Source organism: Scyliorhinus torazame, chromosome 11, assembly GCF_047496885.1.
Source record: "Scyliorhinus torazame isolate Kashiwa2021f chromosome 11, sScyTor2.1, whole genome shotgun sequence".
NCBI lineage: Eukaryota > Metazoa > Chordata > Chondrichthyes > Carcharhiniformes > Scyliorhinidae > Scyliorhinus > Scyliorhinus torazame.
Window position 1 is genome coordinate 105,424,088 of NC_092717.1, and position 21,229 is coordinate 105,445,316.

At 46.8% G+C, this 21,229-nt stretch overlaps 1 non-coding gene across 1 annotated transcript; it reads left to right on the forward strand.

Moving 5' to 3' along the window:
• The first annotated feature begins 20,684 nt into the window (after positions 1 to 20,684).
• trnam-cau (transfer RNA methionine (anticodon CAU)) lies at positions 20,685 to 20,757 on the forward strand. The gene has a single exon. It is a non-coding gene; the product is annotated as a tRNA-Met (tRNA).
• The last annotated feature ends 472 nt before the right edge of the window (positions 20,758 to 21,229 follow it).

The following is a 21,229-nucleotide window of genomic DNA, read 5'->3' on the forward strand; positions in this document are numbered from 1 at the left end:
GGGCTGTGTGATGACCTGCCAGTGAATGGCGCTCGGGTGTGGAGGGGGGGTGCTGTTGGTGTGGTGTCGGGGGGGTGGGGTGAGGTGGTGGGTGTAGGGACACCCATATGGTCAGTGTCACTCTGCAACCACGGGCTACAGTGGGCACTCAGTGGGGTACACAGCAAGATGACTGCCTTGTAGTTTGCGGCAATGGGGGTCTGTGCCTGGTCATCCCAGCCCCGGGGTTCACCCCAACTCCACGGTTCATCCTCTGATTGCCTCCCCCGCTACTCCCCCCCCATCCCCCCCCATCCCTGGCAGATGCACCCCCCAGCCAGCCCTGCCAGAGGCTGGACAGCTATCCCAAGGTCACGCCTCTGGGAACATGTCCTACATCCTCTCTCTCCCTCAGCAGTCACAGCGTCTATTTCTCGATTTTTAAAACCACGAGTGAACCTCACGGTCCTGGCAGAGGCGGAGCATCGGGAAGGCCCCCTAGAATATTGGGTTAGGCCCGTTAATGATCCAACAATGGATAACTGTACATGCAGCGTAGAATGCATTGTTGAGGCTCCGGAGCCTGGCATTTCGTCGGATGCCCGCGCTGGCGACAAATAGTGGCTCATGCGCGATTCTCCGCCCTATCGCGTTTTGTGATTCTGGCGTGCCTCTAAGAAGATGCAACATAACCAAAGTAGAGTTAAGTGGGCAAGCCGCAGAACTGCCACTCCATATTGTCCGAGGAAGTTTTCCAGCTCTCTTTGGCTGCTCTTGGCTGGAAACGATAAGGTTGAACTGAAGTGCTGTGAACAGCTTAGTTGATTCAAAGACGGATTTACAGGTCATCTTAAAATCATACAGCAGTGTATCTGAGGACACGCTGAGATCCCTGGAAGGAATACAAGTGCCATTTATAATCAGGCAAAATAGCCAGCCTAACAGTTTCTTCCTTTCGATGTGTTCTGTGTTTTAAGGCCAGAGCAGTACCCTACACCAGATGTCCAAAGGTAAAATCTGAACGAATGAGACTTGTGGATACAGGCGTCTTAGAATTATTAGTGACAGGGTAATTCTATCATGCCTATAATAAGCAGGGTGAAACTATACGTATCTGTGGAGAGTTCAAAACAACCATCAACCTGGTTCTAGGTTGATCAGTAGGCAGGTCAGTACCCACTACCATTGATCGATGATTTGTTTGCAGGTCTAGCAGGACAGAGGTTCAGCAAGATCGGCCTATCGCAGGCCTACTTGCAAATGAGTATTGCAGCTGAATCTCAATACCTGCTCACCTTTAGAACATATCAAGGCCCATTCTGCTATAAGAGATTACTTTATGGAATAACGTCACCACCTTCTTTATTTCTACTGTCCATGGACCAAATCCTTAGCAGCCTGAAGGGTTACAGTGTTACCTTGATTAATTAGTGGTACCAATGAACACGTACGTAATTTAGAAGCCATCTTGAAATACCTTCAGATGCATAGTCTTCAGCTGAGGCTTCACAGCCTTTTGGCTGAGATCAAGTCTCAGATTAAGCACACAATGAGGTGCAATGTCTTTTCTTGTCACTTTGCATCTTTTATGTCTCTCTCTTGTAGAGACCTTCATGAATTGGATCCAATTTGAATTTGAATTGATTTTTGGAGCAAGCAATGGATGGATTAAGGGCTTGCACTGTCCACTCTGCGCATTGACTTTGTAACTTTAAGAATGGAATAATTTAAAAAATATATTTAAGTCTTCAGGTGAGGAAAGATAAGTGTGACTTATCTTTCAAATGTCAATCTAATATGTCGGCCCTGTGATCGACAGCAAGAGTTTACACAAGGCATCGAAGAAGTTGGAGGCTTTAATGGAAGCTCCATGACCAATGGAGCAGCACAGTAGCACTGTGGATAGCACAATTACTTCACAGCTCCAGGGTCCCAGGTTCGATTCCGGCTTGGGTCACTGTCTGTGCGGAGTCTGCACATCCTCCCCCTGTGTGCGTGGGTTTCCTCCAGGTGCTCCGGTTTCCTCCCACAGTCCAAAGATGTGCAGGTTAGGTGGATTGGCCATGATAAATTGCCCTTAGTGTCCAAAATTGCCCTTAGTGTTGGGTGGGGTTACTGGGTTATGGGGATAGGGTGGAGGTGTTAACCTTGGGTAGGGTGCTCTTTCCAGTGCAGACTCGATGGGCTGAATGGCCTCCTTCTGCACTGTAAATTCTATAATAATCTATGATAATAGGACGGCATAGTTGCACAGTGGTTAGTACTGCTGCCTCACAGCCCCAGGGACCCAGGTTTAATTCTGACCTCGGGTGACTGGGTAGATTAGCACATTCTTCCCGTGTCTGCTTGGGTTTCCTCTGGGGGCTCTGGTTTCCTCCCACAGTCGAAAGATGTGCAGGTTAAGTGGATTGGCTATACTAAATTGCCCCTAGGTGGCATTATGGGGATAGGGTGGTGAATTGGGCTTAGGTAGGTTGCTCTTTCAGTGGGTCGGTGCAGACTCTTTGCGCCAAATTGCCTTCTTCTGCATTGTTGGGATTCTATGAATGAATGTAACACAGTTAAGGTCATTCCTCGGGTTAATTAACAACTATGGGAAATGCGTCCCGAATCTAGCAACACTACTTAAACCATTACATACTGTGGTGTTGGGTGCTCTGAGGTACAGACGAACCAACACGGTTGCGATTGGTACAACGCAGTTTTATTCCAACTAGTTATTTACACATCTGACTTGGTACTCAGCACGTGGTGACCTTTTGAGTGTCTTGTTAATGAGTTCCTGGCCTTGTCCTGTCTCCAGATGGACTGACCAGGAGGTGTCGTGTTTCTTGTCTTATACTGTGTCTGCTCTTGTCTGTGATTGGCTGTCATGTTATGTGTGCTAATTGGTCTGTTGGTCTGTCTATCATGATGTGTGTGTTGTGATGTGTGTTTGACTATCATGACACATACTTCGTTGTGCATGAAACAATCATGGCAATGGACATCAGAATGTGAAAAATCACACCAGTCAGCTAAACAAGCATTGAAGAAGTCAGAAGTGTTGGTGCACTTCAACCCAAAGTTACCATTACAGCTTGCCTGTGATGCTTCGCCGTATGGAGTTGGAGCGGTGGTATCACCTTCTTCAGGCTGAATCAAACTACGCTCAGTTGGAGAAGGAGGTGCTCGGTATTATTTTTGATGTGAGAAAATTTCACCAATATCTCTACGGTCATCACTTCACGGTGTTGATGGTTCACAGGCCGTTAGCAGCTATTTTTAGGCCACATAAAGGCAATCCTTCTTTGGCAGCAAGTAGATTTCAATGATTGTCTTTAATGTTATCTGCACATCCCTACGAGATCAAATACGTTCAGTCAGAGAGCTATGCCAATGTTGATGCATTGTCACGTTTACCTTTGCCTGCTGGTCAGATACCACTCAGTGGTGAAAATATCTTCTATTGTGTGCAGCTAGAACACATTCCATTGACTGCAGCTCAGGTCCAATGACATACCCAAAATTATACACTGATGGAGAATGCACTGGAAATGGTATTAAAGGGGTGGATAGTGGGAATGCATCCTGAATTGAAGCAGTGTATTTCCAGAAAACACGAGTTGACAATACAGGGCAGATGCCTGTTGTGGGGATGAGAATAATAATTCCTCCAAACTTGCGACCGAGAGTATTGGAACAATTTATTGAAGGCCACCCAGGTATAGTTTGAATGAAGGAACTCACATGAAGCTACTTTTGGTGGCCAGGAATCGATGCCCAGATAGAAAAAACAGGACTATGCCAGTCATGTGCGCGGGTAAAAACCACACCACCATTGACACCATTACATACATAGGAGTGGCCTAAAATGCCTTGGCAATGTCGACATTTTGACTTTGCTGGTCCAAACGAGGGGCACATGTTCATGGTCATAGTAGACACACACTTCATGTGGCCTGAGGTGATCCTGATGAAGTCAATAATCGTGGAACAAACCAACGAAAAGCTCATTGAGATTTTCGCCAGATTTGGGAAACGGGAACAAATCACGAGTGACAACGAACCACATTTCGCTGCTCAGGGGTTTGAGGACTATTTAAAGATGAGTGGTATTCAATACATAAAATCAGCACCTTATCACCTATCCATAAATGGTTTATCCGAAAGGGCTATCCAGTCCTAGAAGCATGCACTGAAAACCTCCAAGGATTAAGGTTCATTACATCGCTGCTTAAACAGTTTCTTGGTGACTTGTCACAATAGCACACATGTAACTACTCAGAGTTCCCCAGCTTTACTACGACTGAATAGGAAGTTGAAAACTACATTTGATCTACTTTTACTGCAGGAAAAGTCTGAATTCATGGAACGCAATCAGCAGTCACAGATCACGAGAAGAGAAAGGTAAAGACGCTTGTTTAAACAAGGATCAGCTATGCCATTAGCGTGAAGTGGTTTCTTGCAACTGTATTGGCTCAAACCAATCCTATCTCTGATAGGATCTAATGCAGGGAGTCAGAGGAGCAGGAAACAAGGATAAAAACAAAAGACAGAAAGCGAATAAGAAAAGTGATAGGCAGAGACACCAAGGGTCAGATTCAAACAAGGCCACAGTGTAAAATATCAGGAGCGGGACAAGTAATTTGGAACGGCACGGTAACACAGTGGTTGGCACTGTTGCTTCACAACTCCAGGGTCCCAGGTTTGATTCCCGGCTTGGGCCACTGTCTGTGCGGAGTCTACACGTTCTCCCCGTGTCTGCGTGGGTTCCTCCAGGTGCTCCGGTTTCCTCCCACAGTCCAAAGATGTGCAGGTTAGGTGGATTGGCCATGATAAATTGCCCTTTATGTCCAAAGAAAAAGTTAGGTGGGTTTGCGGGGCTGGGGTGGAGATGTGGGCATAAGTAGGGTGTTCTTTCCAAGGGCCGGTGCTGACTCGGTGGGCCTCCACAGCTCTTCTGCTCAAAAAGCTGTGCATGGGTTCCGGACAGGAGTCATGATCTATTTCTGGAGCGGATAGCCCTTGATGCTCAGTAACGTGGCAGGTGGTTGGAATAAAGTCAACAGAGAGAATGGGCAGAGGATGAAAGAATCATGAGTGCTGCCAGAATGGCAGGCCTAGACCTACACAATATGATTCCTGTGATCTCAATCCAGCTGTATGATCCAGGAGAGGAATCCCTTTGATTGGTGAAGAAACCAGGCTGATAATAAGGGACATGCAAGGCTATGTGTGTGCAGTCCAGTGCACCTTGCTCCTTGGGAAAAATCTGCCATGCAAACAACACCTAGTGTAGTCTCATCCTGCTTTTCCCATGCTGAGGATTTTCACATGGTTGGCAATCTCTAGAAGCTCAAGTTTTATGGAAGTTTGACCTGCCTAGTACCTGTCTGGTACTATTAGTATGCTTATTGTCTATGCAAGGCTAGGCCATAGGACTGAAGCAACTGAAGTCCATATCCATTCAGTGTCCCTGAAGAAATGATTGATCCCAGAGCTCAAGAGATGATATAACTGGTGTCATAGTCAACTGTGGATGAGGTTTAGCTGGAGTGTCCATTGATGTGACCATACACTCTATGGTTGACTGACCAGAGCCCCACACAAGAATTCTTCCGCATGTGAAAGCTGCTTTGCAGGTAAGGTCATGCATTAATCAATTGCTGATGCACAAAAATCATCTTTCTTTTAAAGACAAAGGTCATAAAGCATTTTGGATTGTTGTATAATAAGAATCTTTATCAGTGTCACAAGTGTACCTTCACAGTGTACCTTCAGAGCACCCTATGTGCTCTCATCCCACGTACTCCCCGCGTTGGAGATCTCTATTGCCTCCCGAAAATACGCAAGGCCAACACACCAGGCCGTCCTATCGTATCAGGCAATGTGAGAACCTCTTTGGCTACATCGAGGGCATCTTGAAACCCATCGTACAAGGAACGCCCAGCTTCTGTCGTGATGCGACGGACTTCCTACAGAAACTCAGCACCCATGGAACAGTTGAACCAGGAACATTCCTCGTCACAATGGACGTCTCGGCACTCTACACCAGCATCCCCCATGACGACGGCATTGCTGCAACAGCCTCAGTACTCAACACCGACAACCGACAATCTCCAGACGCAATTCTGTAATTCATCCGCTTCATTCTGGATCACAACATCTTCACCTTCGACAACAGGTTCTGCACACACGGAACAGCCATGGAGACCAAATTCGCACCTCAATATGCCAACATCTTCATGCACAAGTTTGAACAAAACTTCCTCACCGCACAGGACCTTCAACCGACGCTATACACCAGATACATCGATGACATTTTTCTTCTTTGGACCCATGGCGAAGAATCACTGAAACAACTACACGATGACATCAATAAGTTCCATCAGACTCACCATGGACTACTCTCCAGAATCGGCTGCATTCTTGGACACACTCATCTCCATCAAGGACGGTCACCTCAGCACTTTGCTTTACCGCAAACCCACGGATAACCTCACAATGCTCCACTTCTCCAGCTTCCACCCTAAACACATTAAAGAAGCCATCCCCTATGGACATGCCCTCCATATACACAGGACCGGTCAGATGAGGAGGAGCATAACAGACATCTACAGACGCTGAAAGATGCCCTCGTACGAATGGGATATGGCGCTCGACTCATCGATCAACAGTTTCAATGCGCCACAGCAAAAAATCACACCGACCTCCTCAGAAGACAAACACGGGACACAACCGACAGAGTACCCTTCGTCATCCAGTACTTCCCCGGAGCTGAGAAACTATGACATCTTCTTCGCAGCCTTCAACACGTCATCGATGAAGGTGAACATCTTGCCTAGGTCATCCCCACACTCCCACTACTTGCCTTCAAACAACTGCATGACCTCAAACAGACCATTTTCTGCAGCAAGCTACCCAGCATTCAGAACAGCGACCATGACACTACACAACCCTGCCATGGCAATCTCTGCAAGACATGCCAGATCATTGACATGGGTACCACCATTACACATGAGAACACCACCCACCAGGTACATGGTACATACTCGCACAACTCGGCCAACGTTGTCTACCTCATACACTGCAGGAAAGGATGTTCCGAAGCGTGGTACATTGGCGAGACCATGCAGACGCTGCGACAACAGAGGAACGGATATCACGCGACAATCGCCAGGAAGGAATGTTCCCTTCCAGTCGGGGAACACTTCAGCAGTCAAGGGTATTCAGCCTCTGACCTTCGGGTAAGTGTTCTCCAAGACGGCCTTCAGGACGCGCAACAACGTAGAATTGCTGAGCAGAAACTTATAGCCAAGTTCCGCACACATGAGTACTGCCTCAACTGGGTCCTTGGATTCATGTCTCACACCATTTAACCCCCCACGATCTGGCCTGGCCTTGCGAAATCCTACCAATTGGCTTGAGACAATTCACACCTCTTTAACCTGTGATTATCCCTCTCTCCAGTTGCTCGGTCTGGACCTGTAAAGACTTAATTACCTGCAAAGACTCGCATTCAAAGTATCGTCTTGCATCTTTGACTTTGTCTATATATATATGTTTCTGGAACCTACCTCTTAATTCACCTGAGGAAGGAGCAATGCTCCGAAAGCTAGTGATTTGAAACAAACCTGTTGGACTTCAACCTGGTGTTGTAAGACTTCTTCCACTGTTCACAAATGAGGGCACAAATCAGATACCAGAAATGTTGGGAATGCAGGGTTTAGTGAAAGGAAGGAACCAAAGGAGATCAATAGAGAAATGATGTTGGGGAAATTGATGGGATTCCAGGCTAATAAATCCCCAGGGCCTGATAATCTACAGTCCAGAGATCTTGGGTGGGATTCTCTGACCCCTCGCTGGGTCTGGCCCCATGGGGTGCCCCCACAGTGGCCTGGCTGTGATCGGGGCCCACCGATCTGGGAGCGGGCCTGTGCTGTGGGGGCACTCTTTCCCTCCGCATCGGCTGCTGTCAACCTCAGCGATGGCCGATGCGGAGAAGAACCCCACTACGCATGCGCTGAGATGATGCCAGCACACGCTGGCGTCCCGCGCATATGGCAACTCGTGCCAGCTGGCGGAGGCCCTTCGGCGCCGGTTGGCGTGGCGCCACGCCCTTCCCCGCCGGCCGGCGCGCCGCAAAACACTCCGGCACCGGCCTAGCCCCTGAAGGAGTGGAGGATTCTGCACCTTTGGGGTGGCCCGACGCCGGAGTGGTTCACGCCACTCCTTGGCGCCGGAGAGGCCCGCCCCGCCGGTTCGCACAGAATCCCGCCCCTTAAGTAAGTGGATGCATTAGTGGTCATCGTCCAGGATTGTATTGTCTCTGCTACAGTTCCTACAGATTGGAGGGTAGCTAATGTAACTCCACTATTTAAAAAAGGAGGAGAGAGAAAACAGAGATTTATAGACCATTAAACCTGAAGTTGGTCGTGGGGAAAATTCAGGAATCCATTATCAAAGATTTTATAGCAGAGCACTTAGAAAACAGTGGCAGGATCAACAGGATCAGCATGGATTTATGAAGGGGAAATCATGCTTGACAAATCTATTGGAATTCTTTGAGGATGTAATTAGTAGAGTTGATGAAAGGGAACCAGTGGATGTAATTTGTTTGGAATTTAAGAAGGCTTTTGACAAAGTCCTGCATAAGAGATTAGTGTGTAAAATTAAAGCGCATGGGATTAGGGGCAGTGTATTAAGATGGATGGAAAACTGGTTGACCGACAGGAAACAAAGAGCAGGAATCATAGTCTGCACCGACCCTCCGAAAGAGCACCCTACCTGTTTCCCCATTCTCACCCTAACCCCGTAACCCCATCTAACCTTTTGGACACTGAGGGGCAATTTAGCGTGGGCAATCCACCTAATCTGCATATTTTTGGACTATTAATGGCTCTTCTTCAAATTGTCAGGCAGTGACTGGTGGGATAGCACAGGGATCGGTGCTAGGACCCCAGCTATTCATAATATATATTAATGACTTAGATGAGGCAACAAAACGTAATGGGCAGAATTCTCCTATCTGCCAGCCGCATTTTCCCGCCATTTTCCCGTCCATTCCCGCAGCCAGTCAATGGGGCTTCCCATTGTGGCCATCCACGCCATTGGGAAAACCATGGGCGTGGGTACGCTGCTGGTGAACCAGAGGATCCAGCCGATAGACAATTCCCAGAATAGCTCTAAATTTGCAGATATCACATTGTTAGGTGGAAGGGTGAGCTGTGAGGAGGATGCAGATATCATTCAGTATGATTTGGACAAGTTGAGTGAATAGACAAAGGACTGGCAGATGCAATATAATTTGGATAAATGCAAGGTTTTCCACTTTGGAAGCAAAAGCAGGAAGGCAGACTATTATCTGAATGGCCATAAATTAGGAGAGGGGAATGTGCAATGAGACCTGGGTGTCCTTGTACACCAGTCACTGAGGGTAAGCAGGAGGTAAAGAAGGCAAATGGTGTGCTGGCCTTCATTGCGAGAGGATTCAAGTACAGGAGCAGTGATGTCTTGCTGAAATTATACAGGGCATTAGTGAAGCCACACCTGGAACAGTGTGTGCAGTTGTGGTCTCCTTATCTGAGGAAAGATGTTCTTGCTCTAGAGGGAGTGCATCGAAGGTTTACCAGACCGATCCGAGGATAGCGGGACTGGCATATGAGAAGAGATTGAGTTGGTTAGGATTGCATTCACTGGAGTTCAGAAGAATGAGAGGGTATCTCATAGAAACCTATAAAATTTAATAATAATAATGTTTACTATTGTCACAAGGAGGCTTACATTAACACTACAATTAAGTTACTGTGAAAATCCCCGAATCACCACATTCCGGCGCCCGTTCGGGTACACCGAGGGAGAATTCAGAATGCCCAAATTACCTATCAGCACATCTTTCAGGACTTGTGGGAGCACCCGGAGGAAACCCACGCAGACACGGGCAGTCTCCGCACAGACCGTAACCCAAGTCGGTAATTGAACCTGGGACCCTGGCGCTGTGAAGCAACAGTCTTACCCCTACCATTTCTAACAGGGCTAGACAGGGTGGATGCAAGAAGAATGTTCCCGATGGTGGAGGTGTCCAGAGCTAGGGGTCACAGTCTGAGGATACGGGGCACACAATTTAGAATAGAGGTGTGGAGAAATGTCTTCTCCCTCAGAGTGGTGAGCCTGTGGAATTTGTTCCCACAGGAAGTAGTTGAGGCCAAAACATTGTGGGCTGGATTCTCCATCTGATCAGCCGGCCAATGGGATTTCCCATTGTGGGCAGCCCGACTCCATAGAGAAATCCCCAGGCTGCTGGCGCAACGGAGAATCCTGACGGCGGAGAATCCAGCCCTGTATATTTTCAAGAAGTACTGCAACACTGAGATGTTGGGTGGATTCCATTTCTGCTGCAGTAGATGCTGAGACAGCTGTCACCAGACACTGCATCATGGCTGCGTCTACAAGTCCTGCTATGAAATTAGCCACCAATTTCACACTGAAAGAATGGTCTCTAATGTCTGTGTGACGCTCAGCGCCAGGTTGGAGCTGGTCATCTCCATGCCCCTTGACAACGGCAGGAGGCTGTGTGGCAATCTTGCCAATGTACAAGGCATCTTAGTATGCTGTTCACTGGTGTTCTCTTCTCAGTTATTCAATTGAAGTCCTCATCAAACTCCCCGCCAGCAGCAAAATCTGTAGGTATTCTTGCCCTCTGGGGAGCTGGTAGATTAATTATACTTTCCCCTGACCTGATAGCAGCCCACTCAAGCCCGGTCACTCACCATATGCAGATCCCCACTATATAATAGCCTCTAATGTCCATGCAGTGCCAGTATCTGAGCTGGTGGATGCTTGCTGATGCACAATCAATTGCACAAAGACTAAAGTTGGGTACAACTGTGGCTTTATTACAGTCAGATGCGAGGCCTCCTGCTGCAGCTGGCGAAATGGCAGGGCACTGGAGGTCATGCATATTTATACAGTTCTCCCTGGGCGGAGCCAGCCAGCAGGAGCTACTGGCGAACCTGTAGTGCAGGTCCTACCTTACATTCCCTAATACAGTGGTTCACCACACACACATCATCTCAAGATGATGGTGCTTTCCCTTGGAGGTCTGGCAGAGATCTCCCACTACCTCCTGTGGCTGTTGTGCCTGGCTAGATTTGCACTTCATGCCATAAAGCAGAATGAGCATGAGGTGGGAATTGAGAAGGGGCATAAGACAGGCACATATCATTATCCTGAATTGGCTCAATGATGCTGGATGCTATGGGCTCTGTTGCAGCTGGCCCCATGGTGCACAACACCATCTCCTCTGTTGGACCCGGGGACAAACATGTGCCTGGACACCAATGAATTTCTGTTGCTCCCTTGTATTTCATGTCACCTTGTCCTGCGAGAGAAGGGACTGAATGCAAGTAATTGCATTGCACCAGTATAGGTGTAGCTGAATAGCTGGAGGTACTTTTAGGCAGGGAAGAAATGGGTGTGAGGTTGGCATTACTGGAAGGACTGTAATGGTGAAGTAGAGTATCTGAATGTTTTTTAAAATAAATTTAAAGTACCCAATTCATTTTTTCCAATTAAGGGGCAATTTAGCATGGCCAATCCGCCTACCCTGCACATCTTTGTATTGTGGGGGCTAAACCCACGCAAACACGGGGAGAATATGCAAACTCCACATGGACAGTGACCCAGAGCCGGGATCGAACCTGAGACCTCGGCGCCATGAGGCAGCAGTGCTAACCACTGCGCCATCGTGCTGACCATAAGTATCTGAATGTTTAAGGATGAGTGCTAGGGACTGCTAATGGAAGAGTGGCCATAGTGTGATCATTGAGCAGGAGGGGTTGGTTATGTAGAGGATAGTATTTGTCATGTGAAGATGCATTTACCAAATTTGACCTTACATATGATGTCATTAAACTTCTTCTGACAATGTTGCTAGGTCCTCGAGGTCAGACCTCTAGTCACCTGCTCCAATTGCCTTTCTTGATGGTCTCTTGGCTCCCCATGGAAACATGATGGGTATGATTTTCTGTTAGCCGATAATGAAATTGGGAAATGTGATTTGGGGGAGAATAGCTTCCTACGGCAAAATCGTGGCAGGTGCCGATTTGACACCAAATCGCGATTCTCCGTCACCTCAGAAACGGCGTCAATGTGATTGACTCCGCATGTACAGTAGACAACGTATGCATATCATTAGCGGGCCCAACCCAGTACTCTCCAGGGCCTCCACGATTCTCCACCTCTGATGGGTCAGATGTGGCGCGGTTCACTTCTGCTTTTAAAAATCGTGAAAATGGTGTGGCAGCTGCTGAGGGAGAGAGAGGGGGTACGAAAGGTGTCCAACATCGCCATAGTTTGCTGACAGTTGTGCCGCTGGCTGGGAGCTCCTGCCAGGGCCAGGGCAGTAGTGGGGGGTGGCCAGGAGGTGGGCTGTGGGGTCAGGGTGAACGGACACGGAACATCATTGCTGCAGTCAGAAAGGCAGCCGTGCAGCTGGGCACGCCGCTAACAGCCCACTTCAAACCTGGTGCCACGGGTCTTATAAGTGTTCCCCCATGGGTGCCCTCTGGTCCCAGCTGACCCATCAGCTGTGTAGGCACGCTCCAGCGTAACCAGTGCCACCTTGCTGGCTGGGATAAGTGTGCGTAGGGAGTGTAATGTGCAGGGTGGGTAACGTGTATGTGTGGCTGCAGCTTGTCAGCCTCCCGAGTGTCGATCACAGACCTGGCGTATCCTGCACCATTTTTCAGTGGAATCAAGTGTGTTCCACGCGGCACCGGTGCTAGCCCCTCAACGGTCCAGGTGCGTAAAAGTCTACAATTTTCCATTGGCGTCAACACTTCGTCTCAGAAACATTTAGTCTTTCTTTTTGTTTACCTCTGCACTAAAATCTCCAGAACTGCATCTGTGAACTGTGGAACAGTGGGCGTTTGTCTGTCCAGGTATTCCAATTGCTTTCTCTACAATTCCAGCAGTAATAGTCAGCAGCAGCCTGCTCCATTCAGAGCAGCTTCCCTTTAGGAGGGACAGAGTGCCTTTAAGAGCTAGGCCTCTGATTTGCATGGGAGCATGTACTGGCTGATTGCAAATTGCGACCCCCATAAACCAAAAGCAGGCCTTGTTGAATTTTTTCCCCCCTATATCACTTACCTTTCATAGCAAAGTAACTCCACAACAAAATTGTAGTGTGCAAGTGAAAGGGATTTTTTAACGTGAAATTCCATTGGCCAGGGAGTGTGGATTGCCTACAGGAAGGATTGGAATTTAAGCAGACCTCTAATCTATTTTGTGGTTTTGTTTCATTTAACTTCCAAATTCCTGTCGAACAAGGGAGTGTGTGAATCTTTCACTCCATGTCATCAGTTGGGGGCATCGGGATGAATTTTGAGGTTTCAAAAAGTAGCTACATATTAGGCCCTAAAAGCTGACATGAGTTCTGTTGAGGGCATAGAAAATCCTGCATGACTATACTTGAGAAAGCTAATTAATCCCAAGGGTAACAGTTTATTTCTGGATTTAATCTAATTATTCCCAACAGGAAGAATTTAATTTAGTTTGATTTTTCGGCTGTCAAGTGCCTCCTTTGCCTCGTCAGAGGAGTATGGCCTTGCTCTAAATCTCTGGACTATTTACAGATAGATGTCTCTGATGCACCTGTACAGATACAGACAACCTGCGCTGATTATAATAATACTCTTATTCCTGTGATTTAGGGCAGAGTTGATGTCACTGACCATGAAGGTCTGGCCCAAATAACAGAGCTGGAGTTCCAGAATTTGTGCCCACAGATTTGTTCCCAAATTTGTTTGTTTATTTTTGAACACATTAATTATGTCCAACGGTGGTGCAGTGGTTAGCACTGCTGCCTACGGTACTGAGGTCCCAGGTTCAATCCCGGCTCTGGGTCACTGTTTGTGTGGAGTTTGCACATTCTCCCCGTGTTTGCGTAGGTTTCACCCCCACAACCCAAAGATGTGCAGGGTAGGTGGATTGGCCATAGCTTTTGATGAAAACAGTAAAAAACATATACAAGGCCAAAAGATACAAACACACTGGGCGGGATTCACCAAAGCCCCGCCGGGTCGGAGAATTGCCGGGGTGGGGCGGGGATCACGCCGCGCCGGTCGGGGGCCGTTGGCAACGGCCCCCCCACCCCACCCCCGGCCGAGTGGCCACCCGTTTCCGGCCAGTCCCGCCGGCATGAAATAGACATGGTCCTTCCCGGCGGGACCTGGCTTGGAGGGCGGGTAGCGGAGTCCTTGAGTGGGGGGGGGGGGGTGCTCCGATCTGCGGGCAGGCCTGTGCCGTGGGGCCACTCTTTCCCTCTGCGCCGGCCTCTGTATGGCTCCACCATGGTCGGCGCGGAGAAGAACCCCCCTGCGCATGCGTACGAAACACGCGGCGGTTCTTCGCATGCGCCAGAACACGCCGGGGATTCTGCACATGCGCGGGACCACGGCGGCCTTTCGGCGCCGGTTGGCGCGGCGCCAACCCCTCCGGTGCCGGCCTAGCCCCCAGAAGTGCAGAGGATTCCGCCCCTTTCGGGCAGCCCGACGCCGGAGTGGTTCACGCTGCTCTTGGCGCCGGCGTCGGGCCATCCGGCCAGTTGCGGGAGAATTCTGCCCTAATTTTGTGTTGGATGAAACAGGGTACCCTCCCCTCAGTACCAATGTACGGGGAGGGGGGTAGGATAATCTGATTATTAAAACAGTTCACAACGCATATCTACAAAAAACAAATGGGACAAGCACTAAACTTTGCGCTGGAGAGATCAGATACCCTCGCCTCTGTACCAACAGAAGGGAAAGGAAGGGGGCGGGGGGGGGTGGCGAGAGGGGAAAGGAGGGTGGTGGGGAGGGAGGGAGTCGGGGTGTTGGTGGAGGGGAGCCCAATAGGACACTGCCTGAACTATGTACGGAGGTAGAAAAACAAAAGAACCTTCAATTATGATGTGCCATATTCCAGGAGTGCCCCAGAGGGGGTGAGGGGTGACACAGTGTCAGGCTCGAGTGTGCCCTGCACCTCACTGCAGAGAGCCTCATGTGCACCCTCCGCTCCCGATACTGGGCGGCTGACAGCCTTCGGACAGTCGCCCTCCAGGCCCGAACCGGGATCATCGACAGGTGGGATCTCCTCAGGCTCCTCCTGAAGTCCCGGGCCAGTGGGAGGCAGTGGTGCAGATACCTTCTCCACCCCTGCTGCCTAGTCACTAGAAGGCCCCGAAAATAACTCCGGAATCAGTTCCGGGACGGTGGCAGAGGTGCCCGAAGTCAGCGATAATGGCTCCTTAATTGAAAAAAATAATTGGGTACTTTAAATTTATTTACTTTTTAAAATTAATTATGTCCAAAAAGGAACCAAAAAAATGCCTTCTCAATTGTTCCAGTTTGGCCATATGACTTAGTTACAGCCAACAGAAAATTGCTGGAGAGTTACAAAAGCTCTAAAAGTAGAATAGCACGGTCGAACTATTTGTTCGCTGTTCTCTCACTTATTTAACATAATCCAACCTGCTGTGGATATCACTTATTTAACATAATCCAACCTGCTGTGGAAACTAAGCATGCCCAAACATCAGGGCTATTAATATTTATAGCTCTAAATGGCGTTCATTTCTTGAAGACCCTGCTTGCAATATCATGGACCTCCCAGTTCCATTTAATTCAATTAATTTACCAGTACATTTATCTTCAGCGAGGTTGAAACGTCTAGGATAAATAGCTGTAAGACATTTAGATAAAAAAAGCATGCCGTTAGGATGGAGAAAATATTAAATAAATATCAGAAGCAGTTTTATGCCATGATCAACAGGTAACCATATCTCTATACTGCTCTCCCTGGTTTCATTATTGGAGTACCAAATAAACTTTGATGTATTTTAAGTCACATACACAAGTTATTATAAGGCGTTCTAATGTTTGTTAGAATAGATAGATTTAAAAAGGCCAGACAGGAGTTTCTAATGAACAGTTGAATACAACCTAAATGAAAGCCAGATGTTCTTTGTTAACTTTGCTGGCTAGCTTTCCACTCCAGGATAGGTAAGTGGTTCTTGCTTATTTTTCAATGTAAAAAGAGAAAGCAGTGGCCCAGGGAGGGACAAAACAAAGGATCCTTAATTAAACATGTTCCCATGTTTTGTTTATCTTCCCCTCCTTCATTTGTGTGTCATTTCTAATGTACTGTTTTATTACAAATGTACATTCTTTGAGTATTTTCAAAGTTGTTCTGTACAGCAGACTACTGGATATAAATTATGTCAACAATAAAACGAAAATCCTGAAGGAAATCAAACATATTAATAAATTTAAATTCTAAAATTAGTAGTGCCCGGGATCCATGGTTGGGGAATTAGTATTTGCACCATATATAGACTGTCTTCATTTGGTGTAATTGGGAATAATTTTCTTCAATTGCAAAATCACACTTTTAAATTGTTTCCAAACTTTTTTCAAAGGATGATTTATAGCACATTCCAGTTATGTGTTTTTCACATTTATCCAACTCAAAATCAATAAAACATTTGTGGGAAAATTACAGGATTTTACGATAGCAAACCTTGGTTTCATTTATTTTATTGATTTGTAGCACACATGAACAATATAATTAACTGGGATTTATACCAGTATGTCAGTAATGTCAAAAAGTCACAAGCATCTGCAAACATAAATCTATCTGTGTGGGTCCCTGTGTGAATGATGAGTCATTGTTTGCTCTGTTGTTCACTATAGGATAAAAATTCAAGTTAATTGAAACTTTGGGTTCAGGTTCACCTTCAGAGGATTCCAGCAACTGTTAAAACAAAGATGCACAAAACCACAGGGTGCTAATTCTTATCTATTCTAGTTATCACAGGTGAAACTATTCTATAACATTGTAAGATCATAGAATCAGAGAATTTAGTTCAGTTATTGTTCCTCTCTTGATGTTGTTCAGATTTCTGCATTAGATAGCAAGGATAGTCTCACAAACTTTTGGAGCATGGGCCATGGCATTGTTATGAAGCTGCAATTTTCTATACTAAATTACCATGATGTTTTTAAAAAAATGTATTTTATTACAAACATATATCAAAACAGGTTACAGCAAATAAACACCCTGGGAAGCATACTTCCCAGCAATCAACTATACAGTCTGTACAGATGTTTTCCCTTTGTCACCGCCCCCACCCCCCATCTCCGACGAACAGCTCCTCAAACACAGTCACAAACATCCCCCACCTTTTCTCAAACCCCCCTGCAGAGCCCCTTAACTCATACTTTAACTTCTCCAACCGCAGGAAGTCGTACAGGTTACCCAACCAAGCTGCCGACCGCCACTCCAGCAAAATTCGGCGCCATGCAATCAGAGAGGCAAAGGGCACGACATCGACCTTCCTCCTCTCCATGAGCTCCGACCTCTCTGAAACCCCAAATATCACCACCAAAGGATACGGGTCCACCTCCTTCTCCATTATCCTGGCTAAGACCGCAAACACTCCCACACAGAATCTTTTGGCATGTACATCGGACGCAGCGAATAACAATCAAATTTCACCAGTAGATTTCAAGCTACCTTTACTATTTTGCTAGAAGATCTTTTTTAAAAGTAAGAACTACTTACACAATTAGCGCTATGAGTCCAGCCACAAATTAGAACTATCGCCTGCAATGGAGATGGAAATGCATTCAAGATTGATTTTCCAAATGGCATGTACAAACAACAGAGCATCGTGTTCCTTCGCAAAAGGTTGCATAGTTTGTGGTAAAATAAAAAGACAACAGAAACCAAGAGCATAGATTTTTTTCCATGTAAGTTCACCACTGGAATGTGCTGGAACTGCACTTTTACAGTGTGACTCTGACATGACTTCATCCTAGTTTCCTTGGTTAATGCTCATTGCAGGCTCGCTGTACTACTCCACTCTGCTATGGGATTCCTGCCTCTGCAAGGGGAGCAAAATTGCAATGGTGTGTTGTATTAAAATGAGAAGCTAGGGGAGTAGGCCAGCCATTTTTTCCTCACAAAAGTTTCCTGCACTGCAATATTTAGGTCAATGTTTCAATGTTTCAAGGCACTGTTGCCCCAATTCACAGACTCTTCAGCTGAGGTGTCCTTCATGAAAATCGGTAAATTCTGACATCGAGGAAAGGAGATCTATGATGAGCATGGTGCAGGTCCAGTGAAAGGAGATGTCCTTAATAGTAGTCCTGCACAGCCACTAATGACAAAAGATATTTATTTTCATGTCAGCTGTGGCTCAGTTGGTAGCACTTAGCCTCTGAAAAATGAAAATGAAAATGAAGTGAAAGGGCTTAGCACACTCGGCTAAATCGCTGGCTTTTAAAGCAGACCAAGGCAGGCCAGCAGCACGGTTTGATTCCCGTACCAGCCTCCCCGAACAGGCGCTGGAATGTGGCGACTAGGGGCTTTTCACAGTAATTTCATTGAAGCCTACTTGTGACAATAGCAATTTTCATTTTTCATTTCATTCATGTCTCCATGAGAATTTATATCAATGTAAAACTACTATTAATCCAATTTTGTACCTAGATCATTATCCACTGCCGTTGATTGAAGACTCTGGAGGACAAAAATTTATTAAAATTGATTTTTCACTTTGTTATGAATCAAACAGGCATGGAACTGGTGAGAAGAATGTGAGAATACAAACAACTAAGTGAAAGAAGCTTTACTGAAGTCAGAGCTGTTGATTTATTATAATCCAAAAACAAAGTTGCAATTAGTTGCACAGGGTTGTGGGCGAACAAACATCCAATATCTTCGAGAAGGAGTTCAGTCTTTGAACCTGAGTGACACAACAGCCAAGTTGGCGACATGTATGGGGAAAACCTGGGCACAACCATGACTCCATTGTCGTATCAGCAACAGGTTGCCCAGTTACCTTGATCATTGTCGAGGGATGCAGGCCAAGTCTCATGGAATAAGATTGGTTGCTCCAAATCAAGTTGAGCTGGTTGGAAACCTTTAAAAATATTGAATTTTATTTTCCAGGGAAGTCTTATGTAAATATAAAGAAGTATTTCAAAATGAGTTGGGTCGAATAAGGGAAGTAAAGGTCAAAATTTACATCAACCCTGACTCCACACCAAAGCTTTTCAGGGCGAGACCTCACACCAAAAATTGGAAACCAAACTTAAATGCGTGGAAGAATTGGCAAATTTCATACCCGTGCTATTTTCTGAATGGGCAAGCCAAGTGGACAAATACCCAATTCCATGAATTGAAGACCTTTATGCAAAGTTGTGGGGGATCTCACGTGCACCAAACTTGAACGTAGTCAAGTCTATTTGCAGTTAGAACTGGATGAAGATTTGCAAAAGTGTGCGACCATTAACATATAAAAGCCTGCTTCAATACACCAGATTACCCCTTTTCAAACCCATGGCCTGTGCGATGTTCCAACGCACAATGGAGAATCTGCACCAGAGCATCTCGAAGGTTGTGGTCGAACTGGATAACATTCTAGTAACTGGAACATCACATAAAGAGAATTTAGTAAGTTTAGAAGAGGTGCTGAGAAGGTTTAGAGATGCTGAAACCCGACTGAAGTGCGAGCAGTGTACTTTTCAAGCTAGTGAGATCACTTACCTAGGATTCAAAGTGGACTCAAAAAGCTTGCACCCACTCGAAGACAAGGTGAGAGCCATAAGAGAAGTCCCGGCACCTTTGAATGTGACATAATTAAATTCTTTCCTAGGAATAATGAACTACTAAAATAATTTTATCCTCAAACTAGAAATTGCATTAGAAGGAACCGCAGGAGCAAGTCTTCCAGCATGTCAAGCAGGCCTTACAGACAACGCGTCTATTGGTTCACTTTGATACGGATAAACCATTCATATTAACTTACAATACATTGCCATATGGAATAGGGGTGGTTCTGTTCCATAAAATGAAAGATGGCTCAGAGAGGCGAATTGCCTTCGCCTCCAGAACTCTTTCCGAAGCTGAGCAGAAATATACACAGATCAAGAAAGAAGGACTTTCCGCAATTTATGGCATCAAGAAATTTCACAAGTATGTCTATCAGTACGATTCACAATAATAACTAACCACAGGCCTCTGTTGGGGCTCCTTCACGAAGACAAGCTGCTACCTCCAATCGCCTATGCCAGAGTACAATGGTGGGCCTTGTTACTAGTGGCCTACATCTTTCAGCATAGGCCAGGCACACAAATTTCAAATGCTAATGCGCTGAGTCAGTTTCCACTTCCAAAGAGCCTGTCACCACCACCGGTGTCTCAAGGAAACAGCCTAGGGGCACTAAACTTCCTTGATACTTTGCCAGTAATTTAAGGTCATATAAAAAATTGGACGCAATGTGACCCAGTCCTATCCAAAATAAAGCACATGACATAGGGGCAGCACGGTAGCATTGTGGATAGCACAATTACTTCACAGCTCCAGGGTCCCAGGTTCGATTCCGGCTTGGGTCACTGTCTGTGCGGAGTCTGCACATCCTCCCCGTGTGTGTGTGGGTTTCCTCCGGGTGCTCCGGTTTCCTCCCACAGTCCAAAGATGTGCAGGTTAGGTGGATTGGCCATGATAAATTGCCCTTAGTGTCCAAAATTGCCCTTAGTGTTGGGTGGGGTTACTGGGTTATGGGGATAGGGTGGAGGTGTTGACCTTGGGTAAGGTGCTCTTTCCAAGAGCCAGTGCAGACCCGATGGGCCGAATGGCCTCCTTCTGCACTGTAAATTCTATGATAATCTATGATAGAAGCCTTCTTAGCGCAGTAGGCAGCGCCTCAGTTTCATAATCTGAAGGTTCTGAGTTCAATCCTCAGAGAGGGCAGGTATTTGGGCAGCATGGTAGCACAAGTGGATAGCACTGTGGTTTCACAGCGCCAGGGTCCCAGGTTCGATTCCCTGCTGGGTCACTGGCTGTGTGGAGTCTGCACAGTCTCCCCGTGTCTGCGTGGGTTTCCTCCAGGTGCTCCAGTTTCCTCCCACAGTCCAAAGACGTGCAGGTTAGGTGGATTGGCCATGCTAAATTGCCCTTAGTGTCCAAAAAAGGTTAGGAGGGGTTATTGGGTTACGGGGATAGGGTAGAAGTGAGGGCTTAATGTGGGTCGGTGCAGACTCGATGGGCCGAATGGCCTCCTTCTACACTGTATGTTCTATGTTCTATGTTCTATATTGATTGGGTGGCAGCATGATAAATCTGACCTTACCTCACAGCAAATAAAAACGCAGTTGTGAGGATGGAGTCATACTCTGGGGATCCTGAGTGGTGGTAGCACCCCTAGCAAGAGAGCCACTGTTGC